Raw genomic sequence first — 12,006 nt, 5'->3', positions numbered from 1 at the left:
AACCTTACTAAAGATCAATGTAACATTTTTGAATTTACGTCATTTCGCAAGGCTGAGGAGAAGAAATGACAAGAAACTGCAACAGCAACACATCTTTTAAATCAATCAAACAAGTTATTTAATAACTAGAGGAACACATTCAATACCATTTAGGTAATCATTAATCTTATAATAAGCTTTTTTACATAAAGTAAGCTTCACATGAGCTTTAAATTTAATTTCTGACAAGTTTAAATTATTACCTGGTTTTTTATTATAAAAAAGTAGTTAATGCCATCTGTGGCAAATCTACAATAAGTCACGTCAAAAAAAGTCCCCAAGTTCCCAGCTACAACTAGCCTGTAACAATGCATAAGTGCGTAATTGAAAATTACAGTAAATAGGCACGAGTAAGCAGCGACAATAGGCATGAGGTAAATAGGTACCTAATTCAATTGAGCAAGCGCACCGAAGCGGCGTAAAATTAAGTGTGCTGTGACAATTTTCAACAATTTTCATATCACTCTCGCGAGTGACATTTGATTACATTATGGCAGTTCACATTATTATTAAATTAGGTTTTTTTTTCGTAAATTGCCGAGGTAATGTAAAGTCAATGTTACACAGAATAAAGCTCACGTCTGTCATGCCTATTGGGGTGGGTAGGGTCACAAATCATTAGAAGAGAACCCTCCGTGGTCCAGTGGTTGAGCGTTGGGCTCACAATCCGGGGACATATCACAAAAATCACTTTGTGATCCCAAGATTGTTTAGGACATTACAGGCTGATCACCTGATTGCCCAAAAGTAAGACGATCAGTACTTCGAAAGGCACGTTAAGCCGTTGGTCCCAGTTACTTCTTACTGATGTAAGTACGTAGTCGTTACATGAGTCATGTCCAGGGCCTTTGGCGGCTCAACAGTAACCCTGACACCAGGGTTGTTGAGGTTGGTAATCCACCTCAGAACCCATACGATAGAAGAAGAGAAGAAGCCTAATTTCCAACTAGTCAAATCAGTTACTTTTTACTAAACGTCAAAACACAAAATTACTATGGAATTTGTGTGAAAAAGCACACTGTGACGTCATAGAAAACGTGATTTAATGTGTCTGATTATTACGTTTTTCTTGATCAAAATTCATAAATAAGTTAAATAGAAAATATAAAATGGTTTTCGTTAGTTTTAGATCTGTCTTTATTTAGTAATCATAATTTCATAATATATCTTGAACTTGACAACCTAATGGGCGGCTTTATCGCTTATAGCGATTTCTTCCAGGCATTTGTACGTCTATTCCGTGCCAAATGTATTCCCGACTGACGTAACATATCGAACCCTTCTGATGTTCAATTAGAACGCAATCCGTCATCGCATGCCGTTTCCGAAATGAAATCAATTACAAAATCACCACGTTTAAGTATTAACCCCTACACAACATAGCAAAATTGGCACCATATGTGTCGTTCACAGCAAAATACCACTCACTGGCAAATCAGAGGAAAATTGCTAGTTATAGCAACTTATAAACGTTAAAATTGGTACCTTACCAAGTTATAATGGAAAAATGAAACCGAAATTAAGTAATAAAACGAAAATTGCTACTTATAAAAGTCGGAAATTACCTAGGGCTGATTGAAATTATTGTTTTGGTAAGTCGGTGACATGTCACTGCGCAATTATCACTTCGCAAATTGGTTGGGTTGTTATAAAAATGTGTAAAGCTCGATTCAGCGTTAAGAACTTAGGTTCCGAATATATGTGTTTCAAAAAATCAAAAGTAAGATGTAAATAAGTAATCACAATATTTGATTTATTTATTAAATAAAGTACTTACTGTCACATGGTTTACATTAAGCATTTACTTATTTCTAATCTTAAAATTATAAAAGGTCTGATGTAGACGACAGGAACGGAGTACATAGCTATATCCATAAGTTTAACCGTGTAACAATCAAGATTATGACAAATGTATGTAGGAAAGTGAGAATACTAAGGAAGGATAATGAATGGGAATTTGATTGTTTATGGTATGAAAGGAGGATGGTTAATGAATGGGACGTAAGGCAGTTTTAAAAAGTTAGAAAGGGGAGTCTTTGGTACTTAAGCGCCAAAAGGTAATTTCGAGAAAAAGCCATTTAGAGTATTTCTTTGTTTTTTTTATCATAACTTTTTACCCATTCGTCCAATTTAGACGACTTCAATGTGAGATTAGGTACATTGTTTTTTTTTTTTTTAATTTTCTACTAAGTACATAATAATTATAACATGAGTGCTATTTTAAAATATTTTGGCGCTTAAGCAATTTTGCTTTTCCAGTGACGATGAGTATTCAGAACATATCCGAAACAAATGAGACTGAAGCCCCACTGAAGAATTGATTTAAAGGAGAAATATGCTTGAGAAATTATTTTGTATATATATTTTGTTGTGATCCCACTGCTGAGCAAAGGCCTCCCCCATGTGTTTCCAAGTATCCCGGTTCTGTGCGAGCTCTATCCATTCTTTTCGATAACCGTCGAGATCATCGCGCCATCGTTTCCGTAGTATACCACGTCAGAATTTGCCTTTCAACTGTTTTAAGACAGTAGTTAACAAAAACTTTACAAAAAAGGTTATTATAAAGTTAATGATTATTTAGAAGATATGAATGCATGGGAGTAACTGTCTGAGAACTGATATTAGGCAGCTAAATTACTCAATTGTATACCAATATTTTATGTTTATTTTTATTTTTTTAAAGAACGTCTAGGGCCCTGTGCCGAGGTTTTTCTTGCAGCTTTTTTTCCCCGGCTATACAGGTTGTGAGAAGTTGCAGTAGTTTTAGGTGGATGAGACGTTCGTTATGTAAAAATTGACGATTCAAAGTGTAACTTCGTTACCTACTGAATAAAGATATTTTTGAATTTGAATTTGAATCTACGGTGTCCATCCTGTGGTACTCAGTGCGTGATGATCTTTGCCCCTACTTAACGATTTTTAAAATACTTAATTTAGTTTTCTTTAGGTTGAATAAAGAACTGGCAAAGGGGTGAGGGGAGGTTGTACACTCAGCCATATGACACGTTAAGCTAGAGGAAATAATGTTTTAGATTAGGTTACTTCTAAGGTTATAAATAAAAATTCTGTAGCGGTTTTCATTCGACCAAAAGGATCTCTAGTTTTCCTGTGAAATCACGTCGTGTTAGTGATAGGCAAAGTGTTTTCCAACTATCTAGTTGTTTAGAAATGATGATTCAGTCTAGGAATTACTTTTTTTTGACGTGGCTTATTGTAGATTTGCCGCAGATGGCATTAACTACTTGGCCGGACAAATGAGGAGCACCGAAGGCTCTCACTCGGTACAACGCTTAAGACAACATGCCCGAGGCTGCCCAGTTGGGCGCGGGCTCAGGGCGTCGTCTGAGAGGAAAAATATTTGAAAGAATTAATCGACTAGTGGGTCGATAGCGATAAGCGCTAATGGAGGGTAATCGTCGACCACGCCGGCGGGTTCGGTATCGGGGTATCTAAGAACTACGCGGACCATGTGAAAACAGGATAACGCTAGGGATATGATACAAAGTTGTGACTGTACCTGTGTAGATTTAAGAGTAATTAAAAACTATAGTTATAACCAATTTTCTTTTTTTCAGGTAAGTGCATCGGTTGAGTATGAAGAGGAAAATATAAAGTAAAGTATTCGGTAAAGTATTCGGTAGTATTCGGTAAAGTATTCAGAAATCAGAATCATTTATTCAACGTAATTATCATGGATAAACTTGTTGAAGGTCAATGTAACATTTTTGAATTTACGTCATTTCGCAAGGTGTTATTTATGGCTGAGGAGAAGAAATGACAACAAACTGCAACAGCAATACATCTTTTTAATCATTGTAGACATAAATTACAAGTTATTTAATAATAATTGTTATGTTGCCGTTGTCAGTCGTCGACTAGAAATAAACAGTAATAATGGAATACTTATGCTTATTAAATAATTTCATTAACGTAACAAATACTTTATTGCACAATCAGGAAAAAACAAAATACAAAATAAAAGAGAAATAGAATTAGTACAATAGGCGGCCTTATTGCTAAGTAGCAATCTCTTCCAGGCAACCTTTAAGTATAGGAGATATTGAATATTAGATATGTGATATAGCGGGATAGTGCAGCATGGGAATACTTGTACATATGAAAATACACTTTCGACTACATAAACTACATAATAATAATACACATAATATTAATTATTATTATAAAATAAAAATAAAATCAAAACTCATAATAAGAAACATACGTAAGTTCGTTAAGTTCAACTAGGCGTTTAAGTGTTCTGAATTTGACCTGGTCCAAACGAACCCGTTACACAAGCGAAACTTAATTAAAAACAACAAAAACATAACACAATAATACTACACAAAATAACGCTGTTGAATACTTAATTATTATAAACACTCAGATCCGAATAAATGTATAAAAGTATGTTGCTAAAAATATCCCGACCAGCCGGGTCTGCATGACAACCGCGCCGCGCGCCGCGCGGATCATATTAAGCGCTTCGACTAATTAACGATACGTATGCTATCTACGTAGATGGACGTCGAACGGCTATTGGTCGAAGGCCTCGATATAATTCGCGCCGCGCGCGCCACGGTTATCATGCAGAGCCTACAGGAGTCAAACCTTTTGACTACAAATTGTCGAGTCATGCAACGAATACAACTTCATAAATAACATCAAGACATAATACAGTTGCAATTAATACAATTCAGATAAACAAACAGACAAGCGAACGTTGAATCGAGATATAATCTCCACTCTACTCGATTCCAACGAGAATCCATATCGAATAACTACGCAATCGAGCACTAGCTTTGTGCGATAAGTACTTTATAAATGTTAGTAGTGGGTTCACCTGGCTTTGTTTGGAGTTTACATAATATCACGGTTCGACGGCCTCCGTGGTCCAGTGGTCGAGCGTTAGGCTCACGATCCGTAGGTCCAGGGTTCGAATTCCGATAGGGACCATTAACACAGAAATCATTTAAGATCCCTAGTTTGGTTGGGACATTGAAGGCTGATCGATCACCTAATTGTCCACAAGTAAGATGATTCCGTGCTTCGGAGGGCACGTTAAGCATTCAGTCGCGGGCTTTTTTTTCAAAGTTATCCACACAATATACTTACTTATTTTAAATAAAAAGACACCGTTGAAGTCTTTTATACTATTTAAAATAAACAACGGTACAAAACATACTCAGGCGCGCAATCGATCAAATCTAAATTAATGGAAGATGGATCTATTGTCTAACCTGTCAGTTTTCCTTCTCCCACAACTGTAAGTGACAGCCCCGTTTGACAGCTGACAACTAACTGTCAAAAGATTGACAGTCAATTTTTTTATTTTTTTGGTTTGGTTTTCCCCGAAGGGTAAGGCAAAGGGAACTATGCCCATACAGCCATGTCTGACGTATTTTTTTCTTGATGATTAATGAAATGGTGAAAGGTGATGAATGATGATGATGAAACCTAAGCCCCCACCCTCGGAGTAGACTCCTACTCCGAACCCCAAACGAATTAACTCAAAAGTCCGCATAAACTTTTGAGCTATGAAGCGGCTTCCTAGCACGAAGCGAAAATAGGCAGATACACTTTGTTTATTGAATACTCCAATATAATAACACTCGCGAATGTCTTCCGACTAACTTAATGCGATCATTAACCACAAAACACCACTTCGTATTAATTATTTAGATTACTCAATGAAGAAAGCAACTGTCCCGTTCCCGTTTCCCGCTAAAAAGCCGATTGACAGTCAATCGGGAAATAGAGTCATAGACAATTATCATTATTTTAAAAGCAAAGAATGCCCTAACAGCCTTCCTAATCCCATAAAATGTAACTAAACATGTAAACGACATTCTAAATTCAAATTAAACCTATTTATCCCTTCTAAAACGGCTATTTACAAGTGTCAATAACCTAAATTGATAATCGTTAAAAACAACATTCATAAAGTGACATTTGATTCCTTTTGATACGAATTTACGCGTCCAAGCCGGGGTCACTCTTTTTATTCTTACATTTTTTTCTGTGTACGTTTTTTATCCCGCCCGGTTCTTTAAAGCTTAAATTTCTGATGTGATCTCGACGTCGCATACCGAACATATTTGATGTTATTTTTTAATCCTTTTTCCTACTCGGCCAGATATAAATTTGATTGTGGTGCATAGTGGTTCGGACGGGTCCCGCACCTACCTCCGTACATCGGTACACGACACCCGGCGTGAGTTACAACGGGCTCATGTCTCATAAAGCCTTGGGAGACGCGAAAGCGTTCCTTTGGAATTTTTCGCGCTTAATCCGGATAATTCCGGTTTAATTCGAGCGTCAAGTGCGTGATATAGTAGCGTGTCGGAGTACCAGGGGCGCATAGATCGCAACGGTCATAGAGCGGTCAGCATATCGCTCTCGCGTCACGTCACGCGTCCAGCCGGCCGGCCGCGCACAATGCTCGCTCGCCCCGGCCTGCGTTATTGTCCAACAATGCGTGAAATTCTCTGACAAACGATGACAGCCGCCCGGCCAGCCTGGTATAGCCGACCTCCTGCAATTTATGATATCCTATTACGAGATTTAATGACACTAAACGTCAGCCTACGCTGTTTGCGTGCGGTCTCGTGCGGATACACTTCCGATGTCCGAAATACCGTACTTAAACTTATGTAGAGAGCGCGGATCCGTGAACAGAATACGGTTAAAGCGAGAGGCAACTGAAAAATTACCATATCCCGTTGTGTAAACAGTTGCCGACAATCTTCCCGTTGTCAGCCAACACAGCGTCCGAACTCGAAGCGCCAAATATTTGCGGTAGTCTCATAAATTGCGCGGCGCCCCGCGCGTCCTACCAGGATAACATACATAATGCGCCGCTCCACGGATCGGTAAACATATTGTAATGGAAAACGCCGTCATTGTTTGCACTTTATGATGTCCTCGTGTTGTAAACTGACGCGGCGGAGATTCGCCACCCAACACCCAGCGCACACACGCCCATATCGCGCGGAAACATTGAGAAAAAGCGTAATCCATCCCTTGGAATTATTGTTACTGATATTCTAACACGAGTAAAGTGAAAAGGAAGACAAATGTTGTAAACTTCGATCATATAATGACTGTCTGTCCAAATGTGTGAGAATGTCAGATGACATCAGAAACATTTTAAACATAAACAGCCTATATACGTCCCACTGCTGGACGTGCCTCCTCTCAATCAACCGGAGGGGGTATGGAGAATATTCCACCACACTGCTCCACTGTGGGTTGGTGGTGCATTTTATAAGACACAAACATTTATCACTTCTGTTCATAGGTAATTTGAAAGTTATTCCAACATAAAAAGGACAAGTTTACGAAGACAATTCCACATATAAACAGTATCCATTCATAACACGGAGTCTACCATTATAAGTTAATTCCAGTACCGTACGCACACAGCCTCTCCTCAGTCCAAGTTATCACCGTCTTGTTACGGGCCTAATCCTGCTAAAATATTCGAAATCCGTCAAAATCGTAAATCGCGCCTTTTGTGCGCGGCTGTATTTACGAGCCGAGTGGAGATAGCCTGAATTAAACTGAATTTAAACCCATTTTATATTAGCTAAGCTAGGTTAGATCGGGTGCTGCGGCTCGGGGAGATAAGAGAATTGGCCTGTCAAGGCCCGGATGATATATTTGACCAACATTTCCATAGCCCCGCTTCGCTCCCCTATTTTCATTTCGTACGTGTTGGCTCCGTATCTATAATGTATCCTTTCTGTTTAGACGAGAAATAAAAGTGCAAAGGGCGGCAGTGTGTTAGTAATTTAATTTAACACGAATTCCGTTACTGTCTAATATAATTTTGCGCGAATTCCATGTCTATATAACATAACTTGCCGCGAATTCTGTTACTAACTTTTTTTGTCTTTGACACACCTTTGTAACTTATCTAAGTTAATGAAACGATTGTGACAAAGGTGAACATTATTGACTGTGATGAAATCCGACACAGTCACATGTGATGACTGTTTTATGAAATAGTTCGCAAATTCCGACCCCTTGACGTTAGGCATAAAGATATGATATGGGATATTGACTAGATATCAATTTATAACCTTTTTTTGACGTCACTTATTGTAGATTTGCCGCAGATGGCATAAACTACTTGGCCGGACGAATGGGGACCGCTGAAGGCTCTCACTCGGTAGATTATAACCAAATATAGATAATACCTCATTTCTCATGATATTAAAGTCGGGATTTCAAGACATGACGATGACTGTCTGGAAAACCTGAAGAAAAACTCTTCGTCGTGCGTTACCACCTCCTGAGGAGTCGCGTTTTGTGTGCGAACGATGTGGCAAGAAATGCCGCGCTGCTATAGGGCTCTATAGCCATCGGCGGCGCTGCGGGAACCCATAGACTCACAAGTGCTGCAAGAATCATTTACGATAGATGCTGTGGCCAATGATGATGCAAACGGCTAACCTCTAGAATTCTCTGCCCGCGAATCTGTTTCCCGATAAGTACAATCTGGACCTCTTCAAGCCAAGAGTGAATAGGCACTTTCTAGGTAAATATGTCCCATCTTCGGACACATCGTCACTTACCATCAGGTGATATAGTGGTCATATTTTTGCCATGGCTCCATAAAAAAACATCTCGGATGAAATCTTAACACTTTTTTAAATCCTCTTCTTGTGCGGTGAAGGAAAACATCGTGAAGAAACCGACATTACCAAGAAATGCGTTTCAGAGGTATGTGACCTAACCTGCATTGAGCTGGTTTTGCCTTAAGCAATTTAGAAGGTCAGAAAGGCTTTCACTTCTGTAAAAAAACCGAACCTGTCAAATCTTTAAGTAAGGTAAGTGCACCCTGTCAATAACTCTAAGGAGATAGATGATGATGATATTATAATACTTTAATTTAGGTAACATAACGGAAGCTCACGACTATATACCTTCTTCTTCTTATCGTGTGGGTTGTGAGGTGGAATAGCAACCTCATCAACCCTGGTGTCAGGGTTATGATTGAGCCGCCAAAGGCCCCTGACATGTAACGATTACTCACTTACATCAGTAAATAGTAACCGGAACCAACGGCTTAACGTGCCTTCCGAATCACGGATCATCTTACTTTCGGACAATCAGGTGATCAGCCTATAATGTCCTAACCAAACTAGGGATCACAAAGTGATTTTTGTGATATGTCCCCACCGGGATTCGAACCCGGAGCCTCCGGATCTTGAGTCCAACGCTCAACCACTGGACCACAGAGGCCGTTAGAACATCCGTCAGGGGTAGTTAGTACATCCATCGCAAGATGAACTAAGCACCCACGCCTCACCGAGCTTTTTGTTAGAACAACGTGATAGGTGAGCCGTGTCGCCTCGGATGCTTCTCAAACATTTTAAACGAAAAAACAATACAATTGGCGCGTTAAAATATAAATATGTATATGTAAATATAATAAGCACGGTTTGCATACGCATTGCGGAGGCTTTGCAGGCGAGATAGTCCGGGACGGACTGCCAAATTTTTAATTATTCAAATGAGAACAAAATGTACACGGCTCCTAGACTATGCTTCACTGGTTTTTAACGCGTTGCCTTTCGGATGGACTGTTTTTGAATATTTAAACTTAACGGATGGGTTATGAATGAAGGAAGATGGAATAAAAAGTAAGTTATTTTCTGCTGGTTTAGACTTACATTGACCAAATTGGACATGTCCTTAGAAAAGGTTTAATTCGATTTACTCTGAACCGGCGTGCGTGTATGAAACGATTGATGAATGTCGAGGAAGAAAGAGAAGTGTGTCAGGATCGAAGCAAATGGAATTCCATAGTCTCTGCTTACCCCGGTGCGAAATAGGCGTTATTTTATGTATGTGTGTATGTTTTGGCGATCTTATTGCTCTGCAGAAATTTCTTTCAAACAACCAACGTGTAGTTTTCATTTTTTTTTAAACACACTTCACTCATCGTAATTCTCACCAGTACAATCACTTTTTTACTATTATTGAACAAAAAAAACCGTTTAAATAACAAATAATTGACGATAAGTGATGTCATTAAGGCGCTATTTATTTAAACATTTGACATATACGTTAATTATATAACAGCACGGACCGCTCTAACCACTACTGGTTAGGCTGACGATCTGGAGGTCCGGGTTCGATTTCCGACGGGGACATTGTCGAAATCACTTTGTGAGACTGTCCTTTGTTTGGTAAAGACTTTTCAGGCTTGAATCACCTAATTGTCCGAAAAAGTAAGATGATTCCGTGCTTCGAGGGCACGTTAAGCCGTTGGTCCCGGCTATTAGCCGTAAAAACACGCCCATCAACCCACATTAGAGCAGCGTGGTGGAGTATGCTCCATACCCCCTCCGGTTGATTGAGGGGAGGCCTGTGCCCAGCAGTGGGACGTAAATAGGCTGTTTATGTTTTTATGTTTATGTCAAAATTTCCAATTAAACATAAAAAATGTACTTGACATAAGGTAATTGCGTTCGTGCTATGCAATAATTATGGAAAGTCTTCATAATTCTCCGATTTAAAGCTCTTTATGGTCATAATTAGCATATAATTTGCATATTTATTGATAATCGCGAGTAAGCAGATAGTTTTTTTTTAAATACACGATGAGAAAAGATCGTATTTCGATGTTTCTGTGTCCTTAAAATGAGATAAATGGAAATTGTGGAATGGAGGTTTATTGCATGTGTTGTCATCCCCAACAATATTATATTGTTATTTTAGTATGGCAATACTTGCCTTTCTTCTAGAATCTGCATAACTAACGCGTATCGTGTGTCAAACATTATAATATAACAAAAAAAAAGTGCCGTTAACAACATTGTCCAGCTGTATTATTCCATCGAGCAGATCATCGCCAATACCTAGATGCCCACAGCATGTATAAAAGCTCGTGAAAGGTATTCCGTAGTAGTAGTCGTGTTTTCGAAGCCGTGAACCCAGTTGGTAGAACGCTTGTGAGGTCGCAGGTTCGAATCCAGCACAGGCCCAAACCAATCATTGTCAAATTTGTTTTCGAATTCATGTTTGGATCTTAAATGATTATCACGCTATCCGTTATCCGGTGAAGGAAAACATCGAGAGGAAACCCACATTCCCGACACATTTATTTTCGGAGATATGTGACCTAACCTGTATTGGGCTGGTTTTCCCTTCGCGGGTTGGAAGGTCAGACAGGCAGTCGCTTCTGTATACAACCCGGACCTGTCAAATCTTCAGGTTAGGTAAGCGGATCCTGTGAAAAACGGGATTACGCTAGGGGGATGATGATTGGGGATTATTTTTCTCATGCATTCCCAGGTATCTTTTTCTGCTTCTTTTATTAGTAACGAAAAGCTCGATACTTAGTTCATCTTGCGATGAATGTACCTCTGAATACCCTATTTGAGATGCAGACGTGAGGTTATGTTGTTTTTTTTTTAATTTAACTTGCGATTGACGTACTTATGAATGCTGCTACTGTGAGTCATTACAAAAAAAAAATCACATATTTCCCCAATTTCCATTGGGATTAAAGTAAAATTAACACATCAAAACCCGGAGTTACAATAAATCTAAGGTTGTTCCCCGCTATAATGGCGCCTGTACATTAGCCGGTTCGGCAGCGACACAATGCCAGCTGATTTATCGCCCCAGGATAAGGCGATGGAAAAGGGATTTCCCAAGGAAAACTTCAATGGAAATAAATTTAAGCCATTGATGGAATTTTAAAGAGATTTTCGTCGCGACGTCATCCTAGCGCAAGTTTTCGAACGGATTCTGAAGAAAACCTTTGTCTATCGACGGAGTTTAAAAAAAGAACGCCTTAAAATATAAGTTTGAATTTTGAACGAAAATAGGATTTATCAATATAAACTTCTTCATATATATGTAAATGTCAAATATAACAAGGAACTGGCATAATGTTTTAAAACAATTTAAATTATCATCGAGTAATTGAAAAAAAAACATTGATTTCTTTTT

At 38.8% G+C, this 12,006-nt stretch overlaps 1 protein-coding gene and 1 non-coding gene across 5 annotated transcripts in view; one reads left to right on the top strand and one right to left on the bottom strand.

Moving 5' to 3' along the window:
* Positions 1-12,006, top strand: part of LOC126375286 (homeobox protein homothorax) — a 368,740-nt gene that overhangs the window by 319,084 nt on the left and 37,650 nt on the right. The gene's annotated exons all lie outside the window — the stretch shown is intronic.
* Positions 9,214-9,285, bottom strand: Trnal-caa (transfer RNA leucine (anticodon CAA)). The gene has a single exon. It is a non-coding gene; the product is annotated as a tRNA-Leu (tRNA).

This window comes from Pectinophora gossypiella, chromosome 18 (assembly GCF_024362695.1).
Source record: "Pectinophora gossypiella chromosome 18, ilPecGoss1.1, whole genome shotgun sequence".
NCBI classification, from domain to species: Eukaryota; Metazoa; Arthropoda; class Insecta; order Lepidoptera; family Gelechiidae; genus Pectinophora; species Pectinophora gossypiella.
The sequence above is the reverse complement of the archived record's forward strand: the minus strand, read 5'-3'. Positions and strand labels throughout refer to the sequence as shown.